Source organism: Neovison vison, chromosome 2, assembly GCF_020171115.1.
Source record: "Neovison vison isolate M4711 chromosome 2, ASM_NN_V1, whole genome shotgun sequence".
Taxonomy (NCBI): Eukaryota; Metazoa; Chordata; class Mammalia; order Carnivora; family Mustelidae; genus Neogale; species Neogale vison.
Window position 1 is genome coordinate 156,731,386 of NC_058092.1, and position 23,490 is coordinate 156,754,875.

Sequence of the window (23,490 nt, forward strand, 5' to 3'; positions counted from 1 at the left end):
GGTGAGTGTCTCGGCGTGGTGGGCGGGGTGGCAGGGCTGCAAGGGTGCCAGGAGGTGTCAGAGAGATGAAAACGCTCAGGTATGGGGGTGGAACCAGTAGGGGAGAGACCTGGGGTCACCAGAGTCGGGGGAGGGGGCAACCAGGCAGTAGTGGCGCAGGGAGAGGTAGAGGCCCGTGGGTCGGGAGCTGTGTGCCATCTGAGGGGTTCAGCAGTGTGGCACCTGGACGGGGTGTTGGAATAGAGGTGGCAGGGCAGCATAGGGAGGGTGGGACCATCCCTGAGGCGCAGCACAGAGACAGCTTGGCTGGCTTGCTGGACCTGCTCATAGTGATGCCAATGAGGCGGGGAAGCGAATCACAGCAGAGGCCGAGGCACAGGACACAGATGTGGCTTGGCAGTAAAGGGGCCTTTGTGGGGGCACAGCAGGGTGGCAGGGGTGCATTTCTGGGGAGCAGCAAGTTGGTAGCCGCGCTGGGGGTGGTGGACGTGCTGGGCAGCCACATGCTTGGCAGCCGGGAGGCATTGGAGTGGGGGGAGGGGAGTAGCTAGGCGGTAGTGTCCTTGGGGGTGGGCAGGACTAGCCGGGTATGAGCAGGGTCTCAATGTCATGGTGTGGTGGGTCAGGCAGCAAAGCAAGGGCCTGGCTTTGCTGGGCTTGGTGCTTGTCTACAGGGCGGGACCACTGTTAGCAGCAGCAGTAGCGGGGACCCAGGGTAGCAGCCGAGAGGCAATGGTGGTTTTAAGTGGGGGAGCTGTGGACGGTGGTGCAGTGCGGTGGGAGCGGCTCACGTTGTGAGGGCAGCCTGCCGGGTACCAGTGCACGGAAGGTGGATTAGTACTCATGGGGCGGCTCATGGACTCATGACTCAGCGCGGCAATAGGGGTAGGGGATCGGGAAGGCTCCAGAGTGGGGGAAAGGGATAACATCTAGGTGGTATCTGCAGGGAGGGGTGGGCAGGAACAGCAGGGGCCAGCGTGGTAGGTGGGGCAATCATGCAAGTCAACAGGGCAGGGCTGCATAGGGCTGTACTATGAAGACCAGCAGCTGCAGGACACAGGGAAGCAGCAGGACATAGGGCAAGAGTGGGACCCAGGGTGGCAGCAGATCAGAAGCAGGGTAGCGGTAAGGGGGCAGTGACGGCGAGGGGGTGTTCAGGGGATTGGTAGTGGGGATGTGGGGAGAGCAGAGAGGGGTGGTAGTAGCAGAGAGGGGTGGTGGGGCATCAGGACAGGAATGAGCATGGTGGTGGGCGGGGTGGGACAGCACGGCTGCACGGGTGCATGTGGGGTGGCAGGCGGGTGGTGGCATGCGGAGATGGGGGGACGGAACCAGCTGAGAGGCAGCGGCACAGCAACTGCTCAGGTAGGGCATGAAGGGCGGGGTAGGGCCTTAGTGCATGTCAGTGGGGCTGGACAGTGAAGGTCAGCAGTGGCCTGGGGCACAGGGCAGCAGCTTAGCTGCAGCAGCGGTGGTAAGGTGGACAGTATGAGGGGTGTGCTGCGGACGGCAGGGTCACGAGGCGGGGGCACCCAGGCAGTAGCAGCATTGGGAGAAGGCTGGTATGCGTGGGGCGGCAGCAGCAGGTCAACGGGTAGGGAATCTGGAGGCACTGGGGCTGGGTGGTGGGCCGACAGGCGGGAGCAGTTCGGGGGTGTTTGGTGGGACCAGCAGGGCAAAAGCATCAGGTTCATAGCTGTGTGGGCAGGGCAGGGGCTCTGCACAGCCGCGGCAGCAAGGGGAGAGTATGCAGTGAAGAAATGGTGGGGGCAGGGCAGTGAGGCAGCAGTGATTTGAGGAAGGCAGTGACTTGAGATGGCAGCACATGGGGAGGCAAAGCAGGGAGGTGAAGTGGGGAGGGATTGGCCTGCATGTGGCTGGGAGGGACCAGTGGCGCAGCAGTTACATGGCAATGGCACAGCATGGCTTGGGGGCTGGGTGGGGCAGTGGAGATGGGCAGGAGCAGGGTGACCACGGTAGCAGTGGTGGTGCTGTTGGAAACACAGGTACCAGGGCAGTAGAAGCACTGGAGGGTGGCGCAGCAGGGTGGCAGAGTCCCGGGGGTTGCACAAGGGAGCGATAAGGGCACTGGAGGTGGCACAGCAGGGCATCAGTTGCAATGGGCAGGGCAACAGGGCAGCTGTGGTGAGGGTTAGCCATTGTGGAACAAAGGAGAACTGCTGTGGAGTACCAGGGTGGAGGGTGGCAGCGCTGGTGGCAGCGGCCTGTCAGGAATGGGTGGTAGAAGGGACAGTGGCGGGAGTGTAGGGTGCAGCAGGGTGGCAGTGGGGGATGGCACAGTGGGGTGGCAGTGGTACAGGGTGTGGGGACTAGCCAGGGGGCAGAAGCATGGGGGGGCAGTGATTTGGTAGCAGCGCTATCAAATTGTTGGATGCTTGTGATGGGGCACACGGGACTCCTAGAAATATTTTGGAGTGTGTGCCTTGTAGAAGGTAATAATGAAGATGAGGGTATAGTGACTTAATGACAAGATGGAATTAATCATTCTTCTTAAAAAGGGACCATGATACAAATATTCCTAGAAAGCTGTGAGTGAAAATAACCAGGACAAAAGTTTCACCCTAGAAATTATGCGGGAATATGAGCAAATCCAAATTTAAAGCAGAGTTTTTCCTTTTTCATATTTCAGTGTTTTTTTTTATTTAAAAAAATTAAAAATCTAGGGTCACCTGGGTCGCTCAGTCGTTTAAGCATGGACTCCTGCCTTTGGCTCGGGTCATGATCTCAGGGTCTTGAGATGGAGCCTGAGGGTTCGATCCTGGGTGTGTCGTCTGCTGCCTGCTTAAGATTCTCTCTTCCAGGGCACCTGGGTGGCACAGTCAGTTAAGCATCTGCCTTCAGCTCAGGTCAGGATCCCAGGACCCTGGGATGGAATCAAGCCCCACATCTGGCTCCCTGCTCAGCGGGGAGCCTGCTTCTCCTTCTCCCTCTCCTGCTCTGCCTGTTGCGCTCTCTCTGTCAAATAAATAAAATCTAAAGAAAGAAAAAAAAATTCTCTCTCCCTTTCCCTCTGACCCTTCCCCCTGCTAGCGCTTTTTGGAGATTTCTGGTGTGGCAGTTCCAAAGAAAATAGTCTCCAAAAAAAACAAAACAAAACAAAACAAAAAAAACCTCCAAAAAAATGAAAAAAATTGCAGCAGAATACACACACGTACACACATGTAATTTTGAATTTCAGTATTTTTTAATTGCTTAAAATTGAAGAAAATGAGCTGGGGAAGTGGGGCAAACAGCAATTTCTTGGGATGTTAACACTGAGTTACCAACAATTACATAAGGCAATGTTAACTGACATCCATTTTGAGTAAGAATAGAAAATAGTGTTCGTTGTCCACCTTTCCGGAATAAAAGTTTTTAAAACATGCAGTTATCGGGGCACCTGGATAGCTCAGTGGGTTAAGCCTCTGCTTTTGGCTCAGGTCATGATCTCGGGGTCGTGGGATCGAGCCCCGCATCGGGGTCTCTGCTCTGCAGGGAGCCTGCTTCCCTTCCTCTCTCTCTCTGCCTGCCTCTCCTACTTGAGATCTCTCTCTGCCAAATAAATAAATAAAATAAAAAAAATGCAGCTATCCTCAGTAGGACTATATCTATTTATAAGAAACAACTGAATAGTTAAAAATTTGTTCACTGGTGGTTTATAAAGAGGGATTTTGGCAAATGTAAAAATGACCATATTTTAATTTTATCCCTGAAAGTTTTGATATCTTGTCAACAGCCTTACCATATGAGAAATACTGATTTAAAAAAAACTTAGAGTCTGAGCCTTAGCTATTAAAACTGTGCTTATTCTAAAACATTACGCAATTTAGAAATATGAGTATTTTTGTAGATGATTGCTTAAGTTCCCAATTACATTACCTAGTCTTTTTTGCTCTTGTTTAAGCAGTAAAGTTTATATTACTCCAAATGCTTTTTTTAAGGCTCAAAGCTTACTACTTGGGAACTCAGGATCTTAAATATTATTTGTACATTGTTCCTGTGTTGTAATAAAGTCATGCTATATTAAATTTTATTGATACTTTTGATTAGTGTGAGTATAGATATGATATCATAGTATATGGTGGAATTGTTGTTGAAAGGTTATTTCTTCTTTTAAAATATTGTTTTTATGTTTCCCACAATATACAACATTTTTCTCAGTTTGCATGTATAAATGCTAAGACAGTTTAGAGGCATGCGCAAATGTTCCTTTTCTGAGCTTACTGGAAAACTGACTTAAGGGTTTTCAATTTGTAGAATATATTACTTCCCAGATGTTTTAGATTCTTCCTACAATTCAGAAGCACCTCTCTGATTATGCTAAATATTAATTTACAAAAATTTGCGAATGATTTTAGTTCCCATACCTCATATGAAATCAAGCTTGTAAAGGAAATAAAGCTGTTGATCTTGCCTTTTTCTTTACAGTCATTCCAAGAATGAAATACTTCATGGGTCTGGATTTCTACTTCTACACAAGAACCTTTGATCCCTTTGATATATGTAAAATGTCAAAGGCTGCAATCACTAAGCATTTTAGAAGGGGTACTTGGTTATGTGTGTTTGTGCCATAAACACTAACAGTAGCACCAAGATGCTCTTCGTATGCATAGTTAGTTGACCAAAGCCAAAAAAAAAAAAAAAAAGAGAGAGAGAGAGAGAGCGAAATGTTGCACTCTTCGAAGCCCCTCTTCCCTTTGTGAGATGATTAGATCTTATGCTTCTCTTTTGTTTTGCAGGCAGGGGCCATCCACATAACTGCCACACCAGGAATCTCCAATATGCAGGGACAAGATAACACCTGTTCTGCATCAGGCCCTGGGACATCCAGCTATATACTGAGGTGAGTGGTCATCGGGATTGCCCTGCTTTCCCTTATATAGAGTTTGGAATCAAGACTTGGAATTTTCCCCCAGTCATTCCCAGAGACTTGCTGAACAGCCTGGTTTCAGGGACATGCTGGAGCCTCCTAGTGGTGGCCTCTGGGCATGGGAATGCTTGTAACAACAGGGTGACCTGCCAAGTTCAAAGTACTTTGGCAAGAGTTATTATCACTGCAAAGGGGTTTAGGTACCACCTAGCATCTCATAGACTGAGACATGAAGGAAAATGACATATTCTGACCTTGCAGGGTGTGGTGGGAATGATGAGAAAAGGGCTTTGGTGCCAGTGGATGGTTTATCCTGGAGTGTTCCACAGGAACAAAAAAGCAGGATTGCTGAGCCTAATGACAAATTTCGACAAGATCAGAATGGGACTCAGGTGAATCAGATCTCCTGGCAATTTTGATGATTTGAATCTACTTTCACGGTTTTGCTGCTCTGAGCTCTGTGGATTTCAAATGGTCTAATAGGCAGTTTGGCTAATATATTGATTTACATAGAGAATTTACAAATTAAGCCAGTCAATACTAGCTAAGCACCCGCCATATGCTAGATACTGTGTTAAGTGCTATGGCAAATTCCGAGATGAATCACGTTTCCTACCCTGTAGGGGCTCATAGTTTGGTGAGGGATATAAGACATGTAGACCAGTCACTGGAATAGAGGGTAGGAAGTGGTAATGATTCAAGATGAATAGAAATAGACTATAAAGCAAAGTTCAGAGGCGATGTGGGGGTGGTTCAGGCTGGTGGAATGGAGACAAGTGGATAATTTAGTCATTCAGGAGTAAAATTAACACAACTTGGAAACTGATTATGAAAAGGGGCCAGGGGCAGAGGTGAATAAAAAATGCCGTGATGTTTCTAAGAATGCATGGCAGAGGAGTCAACAGGGGGCACCAAAGGTGAAGCATATTTGGAGGAATATAGGAAGGTTCAGTTTTGGACAAGAGGAGTTCAAGGTGGAAATTCAGACTTGGAGTATGGGAGGGAAATGGCTCTGGAGGTACAGAATACAGGCTCCTTTGCATTGGAGAGAAAACAAAGCAGCCGAATTCTGTAAGGTTTCGGAGACAGGTAGAGACGGACCTGTTCTCTGTGGAGAAAGAGTGAGAGGCAGTATGGGAGTGAGTCTGTGCTCAAGAGTCAGACCCACCTGAGTCTGAATTTCAGCTGTTTCATACTCTTTGCAGGCAAGATATTGAACCAACCTTCCTTATTTCTTTCATTTCTTTCTTTCTCTTTCTTTTTTTAACTTTCTTTTATTTTAAATATTTTGTTTTATTTATTTGACAGATCACAGTAGGCAGAGAGGCAGGCAGAGAGAGAGCGGAAGCAGGTTCTCTGCTGAGCAGGGAGCCCAATGCGGGGCTCGATCCCAGGGGATCCTGGGATCATGACCTGAGCCAAAGGCAGAGGCTTAACCCACTGAGCCACCCAGGTGCCCCAAAATATTGAATCTTTCTAAGCCTCAGTTTCCTCATTTACAATGTGATAGAGGATAGCATTTTTCTCAGAGTAGTTGTGAGGATTCATTAAGATGGTATATGTAAAATATTTAGGTTGATGCCTGGCATATCCTCAAGAAAAGTAGAGTATTGCACAAGGGAGGTATGGCGGCTGAGGCAAGGATTTGGTGGAGTAGCCAGGCAGTAGCAGCGGGGGACGGGAGGTGGGAACAGTGGGGTGGGAGCCCTTGAAAACGGGGAGGGCAGCAGGCAGGGAAGCCCTTGGGGTGGGGAGGGATGCTAGACAGTAGCTTGCGGTTAGGAGAGAGGACCTGTGAGGGGGATGGAGGCGAGTCCACGCCTGGCGTGGTGAGCAGGACAACAGGGCATGGAGGGGGGCAGGGCTTCGAAGCCAGTGCAAGGGCAGCGTGTGAACCTGGGGCAGCAGCCGATGGGCAGTGAGGTGACGGTAAGGGTCCCAGGGGCAGAGAAGTGGTGGGGGTAGGGTTTGTTGGGGCCACATCGAGGGCAGGGTGTGCAGTCCAGCCAGGTAGCAGTGGAGGGTGGGTGCAGCAGGACAGCAGCAACAGGGCAGGGCAGCGGGAAGCAATGTCACTGGGTCGCAGTCAGAGCGATGTTGGGGAGGTGCAGTGGGGTGGCAGTGGCGTTGGTGGGGCATAGTGGTTCAGCAGCAGAGTGGGGGGGTTAAGCAGGATGGTAGTGGGTTGGAGGCTAATGGTGGGGGGTGGGCAGGATCAGCGGGGTGTCGGTCTCATGGTAGTGGGGCAAGGCAGCGGCAGCAGGGCAACCATGGAAGGGGCGGTGGGCTGAAACGCTGGCAGCAGCACCAGGCCAACGGGTGGCGGGGCGGGGATTGGGGGCAGGGGCAGGGCTGCAAGAAGGGGCAACGTGGGCAGTAGCTTGGGGAAGGCTGCAGTGGCGCTGGGTGGATGTGCAGCAGGACAGCAGGTTCCTGGGGGGGGGTAGCTGTGGGGGGCGGGCCTTGGCAGAAGGAATCAAGGGCAACTCAGTGGGGCAATGGGGCTGTCATGGCATGGGGTGGTAGGTGGGGCCGTGTGGCTCCCCAGGTGGGAGGAGGTGGCAGCCAGGTGATGACCTTATGGTAGGGGGCGGGACCAGTGAGAGAGGGAGCAGAGGTCACCAGAGCCAGGTGAGGGGACAACTGGGCAGTAGTGGCACAGGGAGCTGTAGCAGGCCGTGGTGGGGGAGCTGTGTCAGCCAAGTGGGGCAGCCCTGCAGCGACTGTGAGGGGGGTATGGAATCTAGGCAGCAGCAACTGGGAGTGGGGTGGGATCAGCCCAGAGGCAGTGGCTCAGCAGCTGCAGCAGCGGAGGCGGGGCGGGGGCGTGGTGGGCGGGCCCATGATGCACGTCAGGGGCGTGGGGCAGCAGCAGTGGAGGGCATGGTGGGCGGGTCCACAACAGACTGGCGTGGTGGGCGGCCCCAGAGTGCACGTCAAGGGGGCGGGGCGGCGTAGCCCAGTGGAGGCTGGGGCCTAGGGCTGCCTGGGAGCAGCGGCAGCTGAGGTAAGGGGGGCAGTGTGCGGGGCACAGCAGGCTGGCAAGGGTGCCAGTGGGGATAGCAATGTGAGCCACGTGGGGAGGGGGGCAGATATTCAGGGCAGAAGTAGCACAGTAATATTCCTGGCAGCGGGGAGGCAACGGAGCAGGGGGGAGGGGAAAGCAGTTAGACGATAGTGGCACGTGGAGGGGAGCAGGACAATCTCTGCATCCGCGGGGCGTCAACGTTACGGCACGGTGGGCGGGGAGTTGGCCGCCAGGAGACAACACTGAGATAGGGGGACGGGATCACAGGGAAGGGAGTAGGGGTCAGCAGAGGCAGGGATGGGGGCAGGCAAAAGTGGCACAGGGAGGGGTGGGATCTGCGTGTCAGCCCAGTGGGGTAGCTGTGTGGCACCTCTGGGGGATGGGTGGAATCTAGACGGCAGCAGAGGGGTCGAGGGGGTGGGAGCAGCCCCAGGCAGCAGTGTAGCGACGGTTAGGATGGCGTGGTGGGTGGGTCCATCATGCACTTCAAGGGGGCGGGGCAGCTTCAGCGGGGTGGGCGTGGTGGGTGACCCTACAGTGCACATCAAGGGGGCGGGGACGCATAGCACAGCGGAGACCTGGGGCGTAGGGCTGCCTGGGATCAGCAGCAGCTGAGGTAAGGGCGGCAGCGTGAGGGGCACAGCAGGCCGGCAGGGGTGCATGTGATGGTAGCAGTGTGAGCTGCGTTGGAGAGGAGGGCAGATATTCAGGGTGGACGTAGCACGGTAATGTGCCTGGCAGCAGGGAGGCAACGGAGCGCGGGGAAGGGGAAAGCCGTCAGGCAGTATTGGGGGGCGGGTGTTGGTGGCGGGACAAGCTGGGCCTAAGCCGGGCGTAAACGTCACGGCGTGGTGGGTGGGGCTGCATGGGCCTGAGGGGTTGGCAGCTGGGAGACAACACTGAGGTAGGGGGACGGGATCACGGAGGAGGGAGCAGGGGTCACCAGAGGCGTGGAAGGGGACCGACAGTAGTGGCACAGGGAGGGGTGGGAGCTGTGTGGCACCTGTGGTGGATTGTCGGAATCTAGGCGGCAGCAGAGGGGGTGAGGGGGTGAGGGGGTGGGAGAAGCCTCAGGCAGTGGGGCAGCAACAGTTAGGAGGGGGTGGTGGGCGGGCCCATCGTGCGCGTCAAAGGGGCGGGAGGGCAAAGCAACACAGTGGCCTGGGGCACAGGGCCGCAGTGGAGCGGCGGCAGCTGAGGTAAGGGGGGCAGGGATGTATGGGGGCGGTAGCAATGTGGTGGAAGCATGGGGAGGTGGTGGATAGGGTGCCAGTAGCATGGTAATGCGGCTGGCAGCAGGGAGACAACAGAACCGGGGGGGGGGGAAGCAATTAGGTGGTTCTGGAGGGTGGAGGGGAGGGACCAGCCTGGCATCATCGGGAGGTGAGTGTCTCGGCGTGGTGGGCGGGGGTGGCAGGGCTGCAAGGGTGCCAGGAGGTGTCAGAGAGATGAAAACGCTCAGGTATGGGGGTGGAACCAGTAGGGGAGAGACCTGGGGTCACCAGAGTTGGGGGAGGAGGCAACCAGGCAGTAGTGGCGCAGGGAGAGGTAGAGGCCTGTGGGTCGGGAGCTGTGTGCCATCTGAGGGATTTAGCAGTGTGGCACATGGAGGGGGTGTTGGAATAGAGGTGGCAGGGCAGCATAGGGAGGGTGGGACCATCCCTGAGGCGCAGCACAGAGACAGCTTGGCTGGCTTGCTGGACCTGCTCATAGTGCATGCCAATGAGGCGGGGAAGCGAATCACAGCAGAGGCCGAGGCACAGGACACAGATGTGGCTTGGCAGTAAAGGGGCCTTTGTGGGGGCACAGCAGGGTGGCAGGGGTGCATTTCTGGGGAGCAGCAAGTTGGTAGCCGCGCTGGGGGTGGTGGACGTGGTGGGCAGCCACATGCCTGGCAGCCGGGAGGCATTGGAGTGGGGGGAGGGGAGTAGCTAGGCGGTAGTGTCCTTGGGGGTGGGCAGGACTAGCCGGGTATGAGCAGGGTCTCAATGTCATGGTGTGGTGGGTCAGGCAGCAAAGCAAGGGCCTGGCTTTGCTGGGCTTGGTGCTTGTCTACAGGGCGGGACCACTGTTAGCAGCAGCAGTAGCGGGGACCCAGGGTAGCAGCCGAGAGGCAATGGTGGTTTTTTTTTTTTTTCCCAATTTATTTATTTTCAGAAAAACAGTATTCATTATTTTTTCACCACACCCAGTGCTCCATGCAAGCTGTGCCCTCTATAATACCCACCACCTGGTACCCCAACCTCCCACCCCCCCCGCCACTTCAAACCCCTCAGACTGTTTTTCAGAGTCCATAGTCTCTCATGGTTCACCACCTCTTCCAATTTACCCAAAAGCACATACCCTCCCCAATGTCCATAACCTTCCCCGCTTCTCCCAACCCCCCTCCCCCCAGCAACCCACAGTTTGTTTCGTGAGATTAAGAGTCACTTATGGTTTGTCTCCCTCCCTATCCCATCTTGTTTCATGGATTCTTCTCCTACCCACTTAAGCCCCCATGTTGCATCACCACTCCCTCATATCAGGGAGATCATATGATAGTTGTCTTTCTCCGCTTGACTTATTTCGCTAAGCATGATACGCTCTAGTTCCATCCATGTTGTCGCAAATGGCAAGATTTCGTTTCTTTTGATGGCTGCATAGTATTCCATTGTGTATATATACCACATCTTCTTGATCCATTCATCTGTTGATGGACATCTAGGTTCTTTCCATAGTTTGGCTATTGTGGACATTGCTGCTATAAACATTCGGGTGCACGTGCCCCTTTGGATCACTACGTTTGTATCTTTAGGGTAAATTCCCAGTAGTGCAATTGCTGGGTCATAGGGCAGTTCTATTTTCAACATTTTGAGGAATCTCCATGCTGTTTTCCAGAGTGGTTGCACCAGCTTGCATTCCGACCAACAGTGTAGGAGGGTTCCCCTTTCTCCGCATCCTCGCCAGCATCTGTCATTTCCTGACTTGTTGATTTTAGCCATTCTGACTGGTGTGAGGTGATATCTCATTGTGGTTTTGATTTGTATTTCCCTGATGCCGAGTGATATGGAGCACTTTTTCATGTGTCTGTTGGCGATCTGGATGTCTTCTTGGCAGAAACGTCTGTTCATGACCTCTGCCCATTTCTTGATTGGATTATTTGTTCTTTGGGTGTTGAGGTTGTTAAGTTCTTTATAGATTTTGGACACTAGTCCTTTATCTGATATGTCGTTTGCAAATATCTTCTCCCATTCTGTCAGTTGTCTTTTGGTTTTGTTAACTGTTTCCTTTGCTGTGCAAAAGCTTTTGATTTTGATGAAATCCCAAAAGTTCATTTTTGCCCTTGCTTCCCTTGCCTTTGGCGATGTTCCTAGGAAGATGTTGCTGCGGCTGAGGTCGAAGAGGTTGCTGCCTGTGTTCTCCTCAAGGATTTTGATGGATTCCTTTCTCACATTGAGGTCCTTAATCCATTTTGAATCTATTTTTGTGTGTGGTGTAAGGAAATGGTCCAATTTCATTTTTCTGCACGTGGCTGTCCAATTTTCCCAACACCATTTATTGAAGAGGCTGTCTTTTTTCCATTGGACATTCTTTCCTGCTTTGTCGAAGATTAGTTGACCATAGAGTTGAGGGTCTATTTCTGGGCTCTCTATTCTGTTCCATTGGTCTATGTGTCTGTTTTTGTGCCAGTACCATGCTGTCTTGATGATGACAGCTTTGTAATAAAGCTTGAAGTCCGGAATTGTGATGCCACCAACTTTGGCTTTGTTTTTCAATATCCCTTTGGCTATTCGAGGTCTTTTCTGGTTCCATATAAATTTTAAAATTATTTGTTCCATTTCTTTGAAAAAGATGGGTGGTACTTTGATAGGAATTGCATTAAATGTGTAGATTGCTTTAGGTAGCATAGACATTTTCACAATATTTATTCTTCCAATCCAGGAGCATGGAACATTTTTCCATTTCTTTGTGTCTTCCTCAATTTCTTTCATGAGTACTTTATAGTTTTCTGAGTATAGATTCTTAGCCTCTTTGGTTAGGTTTATTCCTAGGTATCTTATGGTTTGGGGTGCAATTGTAAATGGGATTGACTCCTTAATTTCTCTTTCTTCTGTCTTGTTGTTGGTGTAGAGAAGTGCAACTGATTTCTGTGCATTGATCTTATATCCTGACACTTTAATGAATTCCTGTATAAGTTCTAGCAGTTTTGGAGTGGAGTCTTTTGGGTTTTCCACATAGAGTATCATATCATCTGCGAAGAGTGATAATTTGACTTCTTCTTTGCCGATTTGGATGCCTTTAATTTCCTTTTGTTGTCTGATTGCTGAGGCTAGGACTTCTAGTACTATGTTGAATAGCAGTGGTGATAATGGACATCCCTGCCGTGTTCCTGACCTTAGTGGAAAAGCTTTCAGTTTTTCTCCATTGAGAATGATATTTGCAGTGGGTTTTTCATAGATGGCTTTGATGATATTGAGGTATGTGCCCTCTATCCCTACACTTTGAAGGGTTTTGATCAGGAAGGGATGCTGTACTTTGTCAAATGCTTTTTCAGCATCTATTGAGAGTATCATATGGTTCTTGTTCTTTCTTTTATTGATGTGTTGTATCACATTGACTGATTTGCGGATGTTGAACCAACCTTGCAGCCCTGGGATAAATCCAACTTGGTCGTGGTGAATAATCCTTTTAATGTACTGTTGAATCCTATTGGCTAGTATTTTGGTGAGAATTTTTGCATCTGTGTTCATCAAGGATATTGGTCTATAGCTCTCTTTTTTGATGGGATCCTTGTCTGGTTTTGGGATCAAGGTGATGCTGGCCTCATAAAATGAGTTTGGGAGTTTTCCTTCCATTTCTATTTTTTGGAACAGTTTCAGGAGAATAGGAATTAGTTCTTCTTTAAATGTTTGGTAGAATTCCCCCGGGAAGCCGTCTGGCCCTGGGCTTTTGTTTGTTTGGAGATTTTTAATGACTGTTTCAATCTCCTTACTGGTTATGGGTCTGTTCAGGCTTTCTATTTCTTCCTGGTTCAATTTTGGTAGTTTATATGTTTCTAGGAATGCATCCATTTCTTCCAGATTGTCAAATTTGTTGGCATAGAGTTGCTCATAGTATGTTCTTATAATAGTTTGTATTTCTTTGGTGTTAGTTGTGATCTCTCCTCTTTCATTCATGGTTTTATTTATTTGGGTCCTTTCTCTTTTCTTTTTGATAAGTCTGGCCAAGGGTTTATCAATTTTCTTAATTCTTTCAAAGAACCAGCTCCTAGTTTGGTTGATTTGTTCTATTGTTTTTTTGGTTTCTATTTCATTGATTTCTGCTCCGATCTTTATGATTTCTCTTCTCCTGCTGGGCTTAGGGTTTCTTTCTTGTTCTTTCTCCAGCTCCTTTAGGTGTAGGGTTAGGTTGTGTACCTGAGACCTTTCTTGTTTCTTGAGAAAAGCTTGTACCGCTATATATTTTCCTCTCAGGACTGCCTTTGTTGTGTCCCACAGATTTTGAACCGTTGTATTTTCATTATCATTTGTTTCCATGATTTTTTTCAATTCTTCTTTAATTTCCCGGTTGACCCATTCATTCTTTAGAAGGATGCTGTTTAGTCTCCATGTATTTGTGTTCTTTCCAAAATTCCTCTTGTGGTTGAGTTCTAGCTTCAGAGCATTGTGGTGTGAAAATATGCAGGGAATGATCCCAATCTTTTGATACCGGTTGAGTCCTGATTTAGGACCGAGGATGTGATCTATTCTGGAGAATGTTCCATGTGCACTAGAGAAGAATGTGTATTCTGTTGCTTTGGGATGAAATGTTCTGAATATATCTGTGATGTCCATCTCATCCAGTGTATCATTTACGGCCTTTATTTCCCTGTTGATCTTTTGCTTGGATGATCTGTCCATTTCAGTGAGGGGAGTGTTAAAGTCCCCTACTATTATTGTATTATTGTTGATGTGTTTCTTTGATTTTGTTATTAATTGGTTTATATAGTTGGCTGCGCCCACGTTGGGGGTATAGATATTTAAAATTGTTAGATCTTCTTGTTGGACAGACCCTTTGAGTATGATATAGTGTCCTTCCTCATCTCTTATTATAGTCTTTGGCTTAAAATCTAATTGATCTGATATAAGGATTGCCACTCCTGCTTTTTTCTGATGTCCATTAGCATGGTAAATTCTTTTCCACCCCCTCACTTTAAGTCTGGAGGTGTCTTCGGGTTTAAAATGAGTTTCTTGGAGGCAACATATAGATGGGTTTTGTTTTTTTTTATCCATTCTGATACCCTGTGTCTTTTGATTGGGGCATTTAGCCCATTAACATTCAGGGTAACTATTGAGAGATATGATTTTAGTGCCATTGTATTGCCTGTAAGGTGACTGTTACTGTATATTGTCTCTGTTCCTTTCTGATCTACCACTTGTAGGCTCTCTCTTTGCTTAGAGGACCCCTTTCAGTATTTCCTGTAGAGCTGGTTTGGTGTTTGCAAATTCTTTCAGTTTTTGTTTGTCCTGGAAGCTTTTAATCTCTCCTTTTATTTTCAATGATAGCCTAGCTGGATATAGTATTCTTGGCTGCATGTTTTTCTCGTTTAGTGCTCTGAAAATGTCATGCCAGCTCTTTCTGGCCTGCCAGGTCTCTGTGGATAAGTCAGCTGCCAATCTAATACTTTTACCATTGTATGTTACAGACTTCTTTTCCCGGGCTGCTTTCAGGATTTTCTCTTTGTCGCTAAGGCTTGTAAATTTTACTATTAGGTGACAGGGTGTGGGCCTATTCTTATTGATTTTGAGGGGCGTTCTCTGAGCCTCCTGAATTTTGATACTCGTTCCCTTTGCCATATTGGGGAAATTCTCCCCAATAATTCTCTCCAGTATACCTTCTGCTCCCCTCTCTCTTTCTTCTTCTTCTGGAATCCCAATTATTCTAATGTTGTTTCGTCTTATGGTGTCACTTATCTCTCGAATTCTCCCCTCATGGTCCAGTAGCTGTTTGTCCCTCTTTTGCTCAGCTTCTTTATTCTCTGTCATTTGGTCTTCTATATCGCTAATTCTTTCTTCTGCCTCATTTATCCTAGCAGTGAGAGCCTCCATTTTTGATTGAACTTCATTAATAGCTTTTTTAATTTCAACTTGGTTAGATTTTAGTTCTTTTATTTCTCCAGAAAGGGCTTTTATATCTCTGGAGAGGGTTTCTCTAATATCTTCCATGCCTTTTTCAAGCCCGGCTATAACCTTGAGAATTGTCATTTTGAACTCTAGATCTGACATATTACCAATGTCTGTATTGATTAGGTCCCTAGCCTTCGGTACTGACTCTTGTTCTTTTTTTTGTTGTGAATTTTTCCGCCTTGTCATTTTGTCCAGCTAAGAGTATATGAAGGAGCAAGTAAAATACTAAAAGGGTGGCAACAATCCCAGGAAAATATGCTTTAACCAAATCAGAAGAGATCCCAAATCGTGAGGGGGGATTTCTCCCCCCTCACGATTGGATGAGGGATCTCCTCTGATTGGGATCTCCTTTGATTGGGATCTCCCAATCTCTTCTGATTGGGATCTCCCAATCTCTTCTGATTGGGATCTCTTCTGATTTGGGGATAAAAAGAGGTTCAAAAAGAAAGAAAGAAAAAAAAAGAAAAAAAGATGTAAAAAAAAGAGATTGAATTAAAAATTCAATCAAGAATTTAAAAAAGAATTAAGAAAAAAAAGATTGAAGAGATTAGGATCTCTTCTGATTTGGGGATAAAAAAAGGTTCAAAAAGAAAGAAAGAAAAAAAGAAAAAAAAGAATTAAAAAAAAGAAAATGAATAAACAAAAGTATAAAAAAGAAAAATATATATTAGATAATCTAGTTAAAAAACGTTAAAAGAGAAAAGGGTAAAAGTTATAAAAAATTTTAGCAGAAGAAGAGAAAAAAAATGAAAAAGAAAAAAATTAAATTAACTGCAAGACTGAAAAATCACAGGCAGAAAGCCATGAGTTCCGTGGTTTGTTTTCTCCTCCTCTGGAATTCTGCTGCTCTCTCCTTGGTGTTGAAACTGCACTCCTTGGTAGGTGAACTTGGTCTTGCCTGGATTTCTTGTTGATCTTCTGGGGGAGGGACCTGGTGTAGTGATTCTCAAGTGTCTTTGCCCCAGGCGGAATTACACCGCCCTTACCAGGGGCCGGGCTGAGTGATCTGCTCGGCTTTGCTTTCAGGAGCTTTTGTTCCCTGAGCGCTTTCCGTAGAGTTCCGGAAGACGGGAATACAAATGGCGGCCTCCTGGTCTCCGGCCCGGAGGAGCCGAGAGCCCGGGGCCCCGCTCCCCTGTGCGCCCTCAGCGAACAGCTCCCAGTAACTCCCGTCTGCCCAACCTCCGGCCGCGCTCCGAGCTCACCGAGCTTGCGGCCGGTTCAAGGCAACTCTGAGCTGCGAGCTCACTGTCGGCTCTGTCTCTGCAGCCGGCTTTCCCGTTCCAATATCCGCAAGCTCTGCGACACTCGGACACCCCCGATCCTTCTGTGACCCCGCAGGACCTGAGGTCACGCCGACCCTGTGTGGGCTTCGCCCCGGTTTAGCCTCCGGAGCGATGTCCCTCAGCGGAACAGACTTTTAAAAGTCCTGATTTTGTGCTCCGTTGCTCCACCGCTTGCCGGGAGCCGGCCCCTCCCCCCCGGGGTCTATCTTCCCGTCGCTTTGGATTCACTTCTCCGCCAGTCCTACCTTTCAGAAAGTGGTTGTTTTTCTGTTTCTAGAATTGCTGTTCTTCTTCTCCTCGATCTGCCGATGGATTTGCAGGTGTTTGCAATCTTTAGATAAGCTCTCTAGCTGATCTCCTGCTAGCTGAGGTAGTCTCAGCTTGCTGCATCTCCGCCATCTTGACTCCTCCCGGCAATGGTGGTTTTAAGTGGGGGAGCTGTGGACAGTGGTGCAGTGCGGTGGGAGCGGCTCACGTTGTGAGGGCAGCCTGCCGGTACCAGTGCGCGGAAGGTGGATTAGGACTCATGGGGCGGCTCATGGACTCATGACTCAGCGCGGCAATAGGGGTAGGGGATCGGGAAGGCTCCAGAGTGGGGGAAAGGGATAACATCTAGGTGGTATCTGCAGGGAGGGGTGGGCAGGAACAGCAGGGGCCAGCGTGGTAGGTGGGGCAATCATGCAAGTCAACAGGGCAGGGCTGCATAGGGCTGTACTATGAAGACCAGCAGCTGCAGGACACAGGGAAGCAGCAGGACATAGGGCAAGAGTGGGACCCAGGGTGGCAGCAGACCAGAAGCAGGGTAGCGGTAAGGGGGCAGTGACGGCGAGGGGGTGTTCAGGGGATTGGTAGTGGGGATGTGGGGAGAGCAGAGAGGGGTGGTAGTAGCAGAGAGGGGTGGTGGGGCATCAGGACAGGAATGAGCATGGTGGTGGGCGGGGTGGGACAGCACGGCTGCACGGGTGCATGTGGGGTGGCAGGCGGGTGGTGGCATGCGGAGATGGGGGGACGGAACCAGCTGGGAGGCAGCGGCACAGCAACTGCTCAGGTAGGGCATGAAGGACGGGGTAGGGCCTTAGTGCATGTCAGTGGGGCTGGACAGTGAAGGTCAGCAGTGGCCTGGGGCACAGGGCAGCAGCTTAGCTGCAGCAGCGGTGGTAAGGTGGACAGTATGAGGGGTGTGCTGCGGACGGCAGGGTCATGAGGCGGGGGCACCCAGGCAGTAGCAGCATTGGGAGAAGGCTGGTATGCGTGGGGCGGCAGCAGCAGGTCAACGGGTAGGGAATCTGGAGGCACTGGGGCTGGGTGGCGGGCCGACAGGCGGGAGCAGTTCGGGGGTGTTTGGTGGGACCAGCAGGGCAAAAGCATCAGGTTCATAGCTGTGTGGGCAGGGCAGGGGCTCTGCACAGCCGCGGCAGCAAGGGGAGAGTATGCAGTGAAGAAATGGCGGGGGCAGGGCAGTGAGGCAGCAGTGATTTGAGGAAGGCAGTGACTTGAGATGGCAGCACATGGGGAGGCAAAGCAGGGAGGTGAAGTGGGGAGGGATTGGCCTGCATGTGGCTGGGAGGACCAGTGGCGCAGCAGTTACATGGCAGTGGCACAGCATGGCTTGGGGGCTGGGTGGGGCAGTGGAGATGGGCAGGAGCAGGGTGACCACGGTAGCAGTGGTGGTGCTGTTGGAAACACAGGTACCAGGGCAGTAGAAGCACTGGAGGGTGGCGCAGCAGGGTGGCAGAGTCCCGGGGGTTGCACAAGGGAGCGATAAGGGCACTGGAGGTGGCACAGCAGGGCATCAGTTGCAATGGGCAGGGCAACAGGGCAGCTGTGGTGAGGGTTAGCCATTGTGGAACAAAGGAGAACTGCTGTGGAGTACCAGGGTGGAGGGTGGCAGCGCTGGTGGCAGCGGCCTGTCAGGAATGGGTGGTAGAAGGGACAGTGGCGGGAGTGTAGGGTGCAGCAGGGTGGCAGTGGGGGATGGCACAGTGGGGTGGCAGTGGTACAGGGTGTGGGGACCAGCCAGGGGGCAGAAGCATGGGGGGGCAGTGATTTGGTAGCAGCGCTATCAAATTGTTGGATGCTTGTGATGGGGCACACGGGACTCCTAAAAATGTTTTGGAGACTGTGTGCCTTGTAGAAGGTAATAATGAAGATGAGGGTATAGTGACTTAATGGCAAGATGGAATTAATCATTCTTCTTAAAAAGGGACCGTGATACAAATATTCCTAGAAAGCTGTGAGTGAAAATAACCAGGACAAAAGTTTCACCCTAGAAATTATGCGGGAATATGAGCAAATCCAAATTTAAAGCAGAGTTTTTCCTTTTTCATATTTCAGTGTTTTTTTTTATTTAAAAAAATTAAAAATCTAGGGTCACCTGGGTCGCTCAGTCGGTTAAGCATGGACTCCTGCCTTTGGCTCGGGTCATGATCTCAAGGTCTTGAGATGGAGCCTGAGGGTTCGATCCTGGGTGTGTTGTCTGCTGCCTGCTTAAGATTCTCTCTTCCAGGGCACCTGGGTGGCACAGTCAGTTAAGCATCTGCCTTCAGCTCAGGTCAGGATCCCAGGACCCTGGGATGGAATCAAGCCCCACATCTGGCTCCCTGCTCAGCGGGGAGCCTGCTTCTCCTTCTCCCTCTCCTGCTCTGCCTGTTGCGCTCTCTCTGTCAAATAAATAAAATCTTAAGAAAGAAAAAAAAATTCTCTCTCCCTTTCCCTCTGACCCTTCCCCCTGCTATCGCTTTTTGGAGATTTCTGGTGTGACAGTTCCAAAGAAAATAGTCTCCAAAAAAAACAAAACAAAAAAAAAACAAAAAAAACCTCCAAAAAAATGAAAAAAATTGCAGCAGAATACACACACGTACACACATGTAATTTTGTATTTTAGCATTTTTAATTGCTTAAAATTGAAGAAAATGAGCTGGGGAAGTGGGGCAAACAATTTCTTGGGATGTTAACACTGAGTTACCAACAATTACATAAGGCAATGTTAACTGACATCCATTTTGAGTAAGAATAGAAAATAGTGTTCGTTGTCCACCTTTCCGGAATAAAAGTTTTTAAAACATGCAGTTATCGGGGCACCTGGATAGCTCAGTGGGTTAAGCCTCTGCTTTTGGCTCAGGTCATGATCTCGGGGTCGTGGGATCGAGCCCCGCATCGGGCTCTCTGCTCAGCAGGGAGCCTGCTTCCCTTCCTCTCTCTCTCTGCCTTCCTCTCTCTCTGCCTGCCTCTCCTACTTGAGATCTCTCTCTGCCAAATAAATAAATAAAATAAAAAAAATGCAGCTATCCTCAGTAGGACTATATCTATTTATAAGAAACAACTGAATAGTTAAAAATTTGTTCACTGGTGGTTTATAAAGAGGGATTTTGGCAAATGTAAAAATGACCATATTTTAATTTTATCCCTGAAAGTTTTGATGTCTTGTCAACAGCCTTACCATATGAGAAATACTGATTTAAAAAAAACTTAGAGTCTGATCCTTAGCTATTAAAACTGTGCTTATTCTAAAACATTACGCAATTTAGAAATATGAGTATTTTTGTAGATGATTGCTTAAGTTCCCAATTACATTACCTAGTCTTTTTTGCTCTTGTTTAAGCAGTAAAGTTTATATTACTCCAAATGCTTTTTTTAAGGCTCAAAGCTTACTACTTGGGAACTCAGGATCTTAAATATTATTTGTACATTGTTCCTGTGTTGTAATAAAGTCATGCTATATTAAATTTTATTGATACTTTTGATTAGTGTGAGTATAGATATGATATCATAGTATATGGTGGAATTGTTGTTGAAAGGTTATTTCTTCTTTTAAAATATTGTTTTTATGTTTCCCACAATATACAACATTTTTCTCAGTTTGCATGTATAAATGCTAAGACAGTTTAGAGGCATGCGCAAATGTTCCTTTTCTGAGCTTACTGGAAAACTGACTTAAGGGTTTTCAATTTGTAGAATATATTACTTCCCAGATGTTTTAGATTCTTCCTACAATTCAGAAGCACCTCTCTGATTATGCTAAATATTAATTTACAAAAATTTGCGAATGATTTTAGTTGCCATACCTCATATGAAATCAAGCTTGTAAAGGAAATAAAGCTGTTGATCTTGCCTTTTTCTTTACAGTCATTCCAAGAATGAAATACTTCATGGGTCTGGATTTCTACTTCTACACAAGAACCTTTGATCCCTTTGATATATGTAAAATGTCAAAGGCTGCAATCACTAAGCATTTTAGAAGGGGTACTTGGTTATGTGTGTTTGTGCCATAAACACTAACAGTAGCACCAAGATGCTCTTCGTATGCATAGTTAGTTGACCAAAGCCAAAAAAAAAAAAAAAAAGAGAGAGAGAGAGAGAGCGAAATGTTGCACTCTTCGAAGCCCCTCTTCCCTTTGTGAGATGATTAGATCTTATGCTTCTCTTTTGTTTTGCAGGCAGGGGCCATCCACATAACTGCCACACCAGGAATCTCCAATATGCAGGGACAAGATAACACCTGTTCTGCATCAGGCCCTGGGACATCCAGCTATATACTGAGGTGAGTGGTCATCGGGATTGCCCTGCTTTCCCTTATATAGAGTTTGGAATCAAGGCTTGGAATTTTCCCCCAGTCATTCCCAGAGACTTGCTGAACAGCCTGGTTTCAGGGACATGCTGGAGCCTCCTAGTGGTGGCCTCTGGGCATGGGAATGCTTGTAACAACAGGGTGACCTGCCAAGTTCAAAGTACTTTGGCAAGAGTTATTATCACTGCAAAGGGGTTTAGGTACCACCTAGCATCTCATAGACTGAGACATGAAGGAAAATGACATATTCTGACCTTGCAGGGTGTGGTGGGAATGATGAGAAAAGGGCTTTGGTGCCAGTGGATGGTTTATCCTGGAGTGTTCCACAGGAACAAAAAAGCAGGATTGCTGAGCCTAATGACAAATTTCGACAAGATCAGAATGGGACTCAGGTGAATCAGATCTCCTGGCAATTTTGATGATTTGAATCTACTTTCACGATTTTGCTGCTCTGAGCTCTGTGGATTTCAAATGGTCTAATAGGCAGTTTGGCTAATATATTGATTTACATAGAGAATTTACAAATTAAGCCAGTCAATACTAGCTAAGCACCCGCCATATGCTAGATACTGTGTTAAGTGCTATGGCAAATTCCGAGATGAATCACGTTTCCTACCCTGTAGGGGCTCATAGTTTGGTGAGGGATATAAGACATGTAGACCAGTCACTGGAATAGAGGGTAGGAAGTGGTAATGATTCAAGATGAATAGAAATAGACTATAAAGCAAAGTTCAGAGGCGATGTGGGGGTGGTTCAGGCTGGTGGAATGGAGACAAGTGGATAATTTAGTCATTCAGGAGTAAAATTAACACAACTTGGAAACTGATTATGAAAAGGGGCCAGGGGCAGAGGTGAATAAAAAATGCCGTGATGTTTCTAAGAATGCATGGCAGAGGAGTCAACAGGGGGCACCAAAGGTGAAGCATATTTGGAGGAATATAGGAAGGTTCAGTTTTGGACAAGAGGAGTTCAAGGTGGAAATTCAGACTTGGAGTATGGGAGGGAAATGGCTCTGGAGGTACAGAATACAGGCTCCTTTGCATTGGAGAGAAAACAAAGCAGCCGAATTCTGTAAGGTTTCGGAGACAGGTAGAGACGGACCTGTTCTCTGTGGAGAAAGAGTGAGAGGCAGTATGGGAGTGAGTCTGTGCTCAAGAGTCAGACCCACCTGAGTCTGAATTTCAGCTGTTTCATACTCTTTGCAGGCAAGATATTGAACCAACCTTCCTTATTTCTTTCATTTCTTTCTTTCTCTTTCTTTTTTTAACTTTCTTTTATTTTAAATATTTTGTTTTATTTATTTGACAGATCACAGTAGGCAGAGAGGCAGGCAGAGAGAGAGCGGAAGCAGGTTCTCTGCTGAGCAGGGAGCCCAATGCGGGGCTCGATCCCAGGGGATCCTGGGATCATGACCTGAGCCAAAGGCAGAGGCTTAACCCACTGAGCCACCCAGGTGCCCCAAAATATTGAATCTTTCTAAGCCTCAGTTTCCTCATTTACAATGTGATAGAGGATAGCATTTTTCTCAGAGTAGTTGTGAGGATTCATTAAGATGGTATATGTAAAATATTTAGGTTGATGCCTGGCATATCCTCAAGAAAAGTAGAGTATTGCACAAGGGAGGTATGGCGGCTGAGGCAAGGATTTGGTGGAGTAGCCAGGCAGTAGCAGCGGGGGACGGGAGGTGGGAACAGTGGGGTGGGAGCCCTTGAAAACGGGGAGGGCAGCAGGCAGGGAAGCCCTTGGGGTGGGGAGGGATGCTAGACAGTAGCTTGCGGTTAGGAGAGAGGACCTGTGAGGGGGATGGAGGCGAGTCCACGCCTGGCGTGGTGAGCAGGACAACAGGGCATGGAGGGGGGCAGGGCTTCGAAGCCAGTGCAAGGGCAGCGTGTGAACCTGGGGCAGCAGCCGATGGGCAGTGAGGTGACGGTAAGGGTCCCAGGGGCAGAGAAGTGGTGGGGGTAGGGTTTGTTGGGGCCACATCGAGGGCAGGGTGTGCAGTCCAGCCAGGTAGCAGTGGAGGGTGGGTGCAGCAGGACAGCAGCAACAGGGCAGGGCAGCGGGAAGCAATGTCACTGGGTCGCAGTCAGAGCGATGTTGGGGAGGTGCAGTGGGGTGGCAGTGGCGTTGGTGGGGCATAGTGGTTCAGCAGCAGAGTGGGGGGGTTAAGCAGGATGGTAGTGGGTTGGAGGCTAATGGTGGGGGGTGGGCAGGATCAGCGGGGTGTCGGTCTCATGGTAGTGGGGCAAGGCAGCGGCAGCAGGGCAACCATGGAAGGGGCGGTGGGCTGAAACGCTGGCAGCAGCACCAGGCCAACGGGTGGCGGGGCGGGGATTGGGGGCAGGGGCAGGGCTGCAAGAAGGGGCAACGTGGGCAGTAGCTTGGGGAAGGCTGCAGTGGCGCTGGGTGGATGTGCAGCAGGACAGCAGGTTCCTGGGGGGGGGGTAGCTGTGGGGGGCGGGCCTTGGCAGAAGGAATCAAGGGCAACTCAGTGGGGCAATGGGGCTGTCATGGCATGGGGTGGTAGGTGGGGCCGTGTGGCTCCCCAGGTGGGAGGAGGTGGCAGCCAGGTGATGACCTTATGGTAGGGGGCG

At 49.2% G+C, this 23,490-nt stretch overlaps 1 long non-coding RNA gene across 1 annotated transcript in view; it reads left to right on the top strand.

Moving 5' to 3' along the window:
• Window positions 1–23,490, top strand: part of LOC122900614 — a 191,447-nt gene that overhangs the window by 14,301 nt on the left and 153,656 nt on the right. The window contains exons 3-4 of the long non-coding RNA XR_006383272.1: window positions 4,740–4,843; window positions 20,766–20,869. This is a non-coding gene — a long non-coding RNA (uncharacterized LOC122900614). The remainder of the gene's footprint in view (window positions 1–4,739; window positions 4,844–20,765; window positions 20,870–23,490) is intronic.